Below are 7,500 nucleotides of genomic sequence, written 5' to 3'. Positions count from 1 at the left end.
CTCCTTTGGTTCACGATGTCCCCGCCGAAGGCGGCGTACTTTAAAGTACTGCAGCTCGAGCGCACAAGGTGCGCGTGGAATTGTTAGCGGCGCCGTGGTTGTGCTGGCGGTGACCATGGCTGCCTGCTCCTTTGGTTCACGATGTCCCCGCCGAAGGCGGCGTACTTTAAAGTACTGCAGCTCGAGCGCACAAGGTGCGCGGGGAATTGTTAGCGGCGCCGTGCTTGTGCTGGCGGTGACCATGGCTGCCTGCTCCTTTGGTTCACGATGTCCCCGCCGAAGGCGGCGTACTTTAAAGTACTGCAGCTCGAGCGCACAAGGTGCGCGTGGAATTGTTAGCGGCGCCGTGGTTGTGCTGGCGGTGACCATGGCTGCCTGCTCCTTTGGTTCACGATGTCCCCGCCGAAGGCGGCGTACTTTAAAGTACTGCAGCTCGAGCGCACAAGGTGCGCGGGGAATTGTTAGCGGCGCCGTCGTTGTGCTGGCGGTGACCATGGCTGCCTGCTCCTTTGGTTCACGATGTCCCCGCCGAAGGCGGCGTACTTTAAAGTGCTGCAGCTCGAGCGCACCATGTGCGTGGGGAATTGTTAGCGGGGGCGTCGTTGTGCTGGGGGCTGACTGTCCCTAGTGGGTATAGGATAATGTTAATGTACGGGGATCGCTGGGCGGCACGGACTTGGAGGGCCGAAAAGGCCTGTTTCCGGCTGTATGTGTATGATATGATATGATATGATGCCTGCCTGCTCATTTGGTTCATGATGTCCACGCGGCAGGCGGAATATTTTAAAAGCACTGTTCTGTACGAAGTGCACAATGTCCGTTGGGGAAATGCAGCTGGGGGTCGGTCGACCGGCTGACGACGCCTGCCTGCCGATTTGGTTCACGATGTCCCCGCCGAAGGCGGCATACTTGAAAGTACCGCCGTTCGCGGCGCGCAATTTGCGGGGGGAGGAATTGTTAGTGCACGTCTGTGTGCTAGGTGACGATGCTTGCCGACTTGGTTCATGCCGTCCACGCCGAAGACGGCGCCGTTTAAAGTACTGCCGCTCGAGGTGCACAATTTGCGGGGGAATTGTTAATGGGCGTCGGCGTGCTGGGTGACGATGTGGAGATGTGGAACGCCGAGCCAGATCTATCTTATTTGTTTGCTTGGCCCACTGGACTTTGCGTGGGCTTTGCAACACTGTGTGCTAGGTTAAATCACGGCCAATAGAGTGAGTGTTTTTAATGATCCTGATCTGATAAGGGGACTAGAGGTAAAAGAGCCGTTAGGAGGCAGTGATCACAACACGATAAGTTTTACTCTGCAAATGGAAAGGTAGAAGGGAAAATCGGAAGTGTCTGTATTACAGTATAGCAAAGGGGATTACAGAGGCATGAGGCGGGAGCTGGCCAAAATTGACTGGAAGGAGGCCCTAGCAGGGAAGACGGTAGAACAGCAATGGCAGGTATTCCAGGGAATAATGCAGAGGTTGCAGGATCAATTTATTCCAAAGAGGTGGAAAGACTCTAAGGGGAGTAAGAGACACCTGTGGCTGACAAGGGAAGTCAGGGACAGCATAAAAATTAAGGAGAGGAGGTATAACATAGCAAAGAAGAGTGGGAAGACAGAGGATTGGGACTCTTTTAAAGAGCAACAAAAGTTAACTAAAGAGGCAATGCGGGGAGAAAAGATGAGGTGCGAGGGTAAACTAGCCAATAATATAAAGGAGGATAGCAAAAGTTTTTTTAGGTACGTGAAGAGGAAAAAAATAGTCAAGGCAAATGTGGGTCCCTTGAAGACAGAAACGGGGGAATTTATTATGGGGAACAAAGAAATGGCAGACGAGTTAAACCGTTACTTTGGGTCTGTCTTCACTGAGGAAGATACACACAATCTCCCAAATGTTCTAGGGGCCGGAGAACCTAGGGTGATGGAGGAACTGAAGGAAATCCACATTAGGCAGGAAATGGTTTTGGGTAGACTGATGGGACTGAAGGCTGATAAATCCCCAGGGCCTGATGGTCTGCATCCCAGGGTACCTAAGGAGGTGGCTCTAGAAATAGTGGAAGCATTGGAGATCATTTTTCAATGTTCTATATAGATTCAGGATCAGTTCCTGTGGATTGGAGGATAGCAAATGTTATCCCACTTTTTAAGAAGGGAGGGAGAGAGAAAACGGGTAATTATAGACCAGTTAGTCTGACATCAGTGGTGGGGAAGATGCTGGAGTCAATTAGAAAAGACGAAATTGCTGAGCATTTGGATAGCAGTAACAGGATCATTGCGAGTCAGCATGGATTTACGAAGGGGAAATCATGCTTGACAAATCTACTGGAATGTTTTGAGGATGTAACTAGGAAAATTGACAGGGGAGAGTCAGTGGACGTGGTGTACCTCGACTTTCAGAAAGCCTTCGACAAGCTCCCACATAGGAGATTAGTGGGCAAAATTAGGGCACGTGGTATTGGGGGTAGGGTACTGACATGGATAGAAAATTGGTTGACAGACGGAAAGCAAAGAGTGGGTATAAATGGGTCCCTCTCGGAATGGCAGGCAGTGACCAGTGGGGTACCGCAAGGTTCGGTGCTGGGACCCCAGCTATTTACGATATGCATTAATGACTTAGACGGAGGGATTAAAAGTACCATTAGCAAATTTGCAGATGATACTAAGCTGGAGGGTAGTGTGAATTGTGAGGAAGATGCAATAAGGCTGCAGGATGACTTGGACAGGTTGTGTGAGTGGGCGGATACATGGCAGATGCAGTTTAATGTAGATAAGTGCGAGGTTATTCACTTTGGAAGTAAGAGTAGAAAGGCAGATTATTGTCTGAATGGTGTCAAGTTAGGAGGAGGGGGAGTTCAACGAGATCTGGATGTCCTAGTGCATCAGTCAATGAAAGGAAGCATGCAGGTACAGCAGGCAGTGAAGAAAGCCAATGGAATGTTGGCCTTCGTAACCAGAGGAGTTGAGTATAGGAGCAAAGAGGTCCTTCTACAGTTGTAGCGGGCCCTGGTGAGACCGCACCTGGAGTACTGTGTGCAGTTTTGGTCTCCAAATTTGAGGAAGGATATTCTTGCTATGGAGGGCGTGCAGCGTAGGTTCACTAGGTTAATTCCCGGAATGGCGGGACGGTCGTATGTTGAAAGGCTGGAGCGATTGGGCTTGTATACACTGGTATTTAGAAGAATGAGGGGGGATCTTATTGAAACATATACGATAATTAGGGGATTGGACACATTAGAGGCAGGAAACATGTTCCCAATGTTGGGGGAGTCCAGAACAAGGGGCCACCGTTTAAGAATAAGGGGTAGGCCATTTAGAACGGAGATGAGGAAGAACCTTTTCAGTCAGAGAGTGGTGAAGGTGTGGAATTCTCTGCCTCAGAAGGCAGTGGAGGCCAGTTCGTTGGATGCTTTCAAGAGAGAGCTGGATAGAGCTCTTAAGGATAACGGAGTGAGGGGGTATGGGGAGAAGGCAGGAACGGGGTACTGATTGAGAGTGATCAGCCATGATCGCATTGAATGGCGGTGCTGGCTCGAAGGGCTGAATGGCCGACTCCTGCACCTATTGTCTATTGTCTATTGTCTATAATCAACCACTTTATTTTGCCCGTCTTTGTGACTCCTCTTTGACACGTCGATCACCGCTGAGGCTGTTTTACCTGTTTCCCCTATGTACCGTAAGGTACACTCCTTACATTGAACTGCATACACCCCATTATTTCGCTCACGGGTTATCCTCTGTGCTATCCAGTCTCTCCTGTCACCCTGTTCTATGTTTTTGTCTATTACCCAGTGGGAGCAGGCCCCATATTGACATTAATTTGTAACCCTACTGCTCCCCTCGTCTGCTGGTTTTATCACCATCTCATGTTTATCCCTCAGCTCTGCCGTGGTCTCCCTCTCTTTTTTTCTGGTGAGGTTCGGCCTATCCTTTGTCATGGGCATATCCCAGGCTGTTTTAGTAACGTTCTTTTAAAACGTGTCGTGTTTGTTTGGCTTTACCCACGTTCCAGCATTAGAGGCCAATTTTTGCAATGTTTCCTGGGTGGGATTTGCCGGTTTTACAAATGGTGTCACTATCTCACCCTGCTTCCTGATACCCTTATGGGGTCGGCTCTGTTCTTGCAGAACCCTCGGGTGGTGCAGAGTCTGGGCCTTGTTATCAATATCTTGCCCTGCTTCCCGATACCCTTGCGGGTTCGGCTCTGTTCTTGCAGATCCCTCAGGTGGTGCAGAGTCTGGGCGGCATCGTCACCCAGCACACCGACGCCCACTGAAAATTACCCACGCACAGTGCGCGCCTGGAGCGGCAGTAGTTCAAACTACCCCTACCCCTACCCCTACCCCTACCTACCGCTACCCCTACCCCTACCCCTACCCCTAACCCTAACCCTAACCCTAACCCTAACCCTAACCCTAACCCTAACCCTAACCCTAACCCTAACCCTAACCCTAACCCTAACCCTAACCCTAACCCTAACCCTAACCCTAACCCTAACCCTGACCCTAATGCAGGCAGAGTTATTTATAAAGTGGCCCAGACTCTGCACCACCTGAGGGTTTTGTAACAGAACCAACCCCATAAGGGTTTCAGGAAGCAGGGCAAGATATTGATAACAAGGCGCAGACTCTGCACCACCTCAGGGTTCTGCAAGAACAGAGCCGACCCCATAAGGGCATCAGGAATCAGGGCAAGATATTGATAAAATGGCCCAGACTCTGCACCACCTGAGGGTTCTGCAAGAACAGAGCCGACCCCATAAGGGCATCAGGAAGCAGGGCAAGATATTGGTAACAAGGCCCACGGGGAAGGCGGCATACTTTGGGGTTATTTTGTAGTGAGTTTTGAAGGCATGTGCTAGTGTTACGCATACCGAGGGCGCGCAAAGTTCGGCGCGCCCGGGCCAAAACGCCTCTGCTGGCCGCGGCCGAGTCGGCCGACGGATTGCCACGGACTTGCTTGACGACCTGTCACTCTCCGTGCATCGGTTGCACGCCCGGTTCGTCCTTTCCATTTGTTTCATGATGTACACGCGGCAGGCGGAATATTTTAAAAGCACTGTTCTGTTCGAAGTGCACAATGGCCGTTGGGGCAATGCAACTGGGGGTCGGTCGACCGGCTGACGACGCCTGCCTGCCGATTTGGTTCACGATGTCCCCGCCGAAGGCGGCATACTTGAAAGTACTGCCGTTCGCGGCGCGCAATTTGCAGGGGGGAGGAATTGTTAGTGGACGTCTGTGTGCTGGGTGACGATGCTTGCCGACTTGGTTCATGCCGTCCACGCCGAAGACGGCGCCGTTTAAAGTACTGCCGCTCGAGGTGCACAATTTGCGGGGGAATTGTTATTGGGCGTCGGCGTGCTGGGTGACGATGTGGAGATGAGGAACGCCGAGCCAGATCTATCTTATTTGTTTGCTTGGGCCACTGGACTTTGCATGGGCTTTGCATCATTGTGTGCTACGTTAAATCACGGCCAATTGAGTGAGTATTTTTTATTCAACCACTCTATTTTGCCCGTCTTTGTGACTCCTCTATGACACGCCGATCACCGCTGACGTGTTAATCTGCGTGTTAGGTATCTCGGGGGTCAGTTGGACGGACAGATGTGTAAGGGTTTTGTTCGGAAGGATCGTTGAGTGTAAACGGTGAACGGGGGTTAAAGGCCCTGAGGTTTCAATCCTCTAAAGAATGTAAAAGGTCTGACGCGTTAGCTAGCAGCTAATGAGGTGAACCTAGCAGCTAATGAGGCTCTCTCTCTCTCACGGCCCCGGGACTCCCTCCCTCCCTCCTCCCTCTTGGAACCCTCCCTGCGTGGGGGGGGGGCACGAAGAAAAAGAGGGTATAAGAAGAATCCAGTGGAAGGAGTAGGGACTGGGGGCGAGGTCAGACAGCCTATCCGGCTAATAAAGCATCATGAGGTTAGGTATAAACTCTGATGACTGCATAAACTCGCCCCTAATGGGGGGGGGGGGGGCACTCTCTCCCCCACCCCTCTCTCCCCAGTGCCACTCCCTCCGACCCCCCCCCCACTCTCTTCGTGTCGCTGGGCCCGCCCGGCACGGCCCCGAGGATCACTCCCCGCGCGGCAACGGGACACCGGGTCGCCGGGCCCGCAGGGTCGTCAGTCGGGCGGGGGGGGGGGAGGGTGGCCATGCCAGCAGCAGGAGAGGTTTCCAACGAACCCGCGACCGCAGCAGGACCGCCCTCGGCAGACATTTGGACCCAGCGGGTCCGTTCGGGATGGTTGCCGGGCCCGCAGCAGAGGTTTCCTTCCACCCAACGGGGGGGGGGGGGGGGGGGGGGGCGGGGCTGCCCATCTTCCCGCTCGAAGCAACGGCCTCACCCTAACGGCCTCACCCTAACAACCCTCACCCTGACCCTAAACCGCTCGGTTCATGACTTCTCTCCGTTTGGTTCATGAATTCGCCATTTAGTTCACGACTTCTCCTGTTGGTTCCTGACTTCTACCTCGTGGTTCGTGATTCCGGCGGGTAGGTGGGGTGCCCGGATACTCTCGGCGAAAGGTGTTCAAGTGGCAACGGCGGTCCCGTAGATAAGACGGGTTCGGATGCTCGAGCGTGTCGAGTAAGCGCCGGATCGGCGCCGGGCGCCCCCGGCCGGCTGGCTTGCCCCCCCCCCACCCCCCCCCCCCCCCCCTGGCGGCAGAAACGTGTATCGCGCCAGTGCCGCCGCTGAGGTCGAGATTGGCCGCCTCGACCGTTCGAAGCGTCGCAATTCCGGCGGGACTTCCGAACGCTCGTACCGCCAAGTCAGCCGCGACATTCGAGAATTGCACTAAGTCCGAAAGCTGGCGTCGCTTCTTTTTTGCCCGCCGCAGGTTAACGATTTGACGGCGGAAGTCGAGGAGGTCCGATGTGCGGCCTTCAGCGGGGCCGCGGCGCGCCTTTCCCGCCAGGCCTATCGGCCCGTCTCCCGCCGGCCAGAAAATGGCATTTCTTGTCCGGGCGGTCCCGATCACGGTTAACGACTTACCACCGGAAGTCTCTATGACCCCGCAGTTTGCGGCCCCGCGGCGGGCGTCAGTGCGACACGACCGGACGGACGACCGGGCCGACTCCCGCCGACCTCAAAACGGTTTGTTTTGCGCGAAGATGGAGGTGGCGTGCCCGGAGATTTTCGGGAACACGATTTTCAGAGACACTTAGAAAAGATTGTGTGGTGAGGTGCAAAAATGTCAGGGAAGAAAAACCGAAGGGACACAAAAAGATCGGTAAAAGTAGCGCGACTCTGGGCGAGAGTCGGCGGACTCATTGACGGACATTGGTAATACAGTGAGAGTATTTTTTGCACCGAGTTCGAAGTGTGTGCCGGGCAGGCACCGAACCCCACCGAGACTGGCCCAGGCTGTGTGTCCTCTTGGAAAAACCCTCTGTTTCCGATCGATCTGGTGCCGCGTGTCTCACCGCAGGAGAGGCCGAGCGGGCCAGCGGACAAACAAAGGCCGCTGGTGTTTCAGGCTCGTTTGCCAGACTCCACAACGGGCGGGTCCT

Source organism: Rhinoraja longicauda, unplaced genomic scaffold (genome assembly GCF_053455715.1).
Source record: "Rhinoraja longicauda isolate Sanriku21f unplaced genomic scaffold, sRhiLon1.1 Scf000146, whole genome shotgun sequence".
Lineage (NCBI taxonomy): Eukaryota > Metazoa > Chordata > Chondrichthyes > Rajiformes > Arhynchobatidae > Rhinoraja > Rhinoraja longicauda.
Note: the sequence above shows the minus strand (reverse complement) of the source record.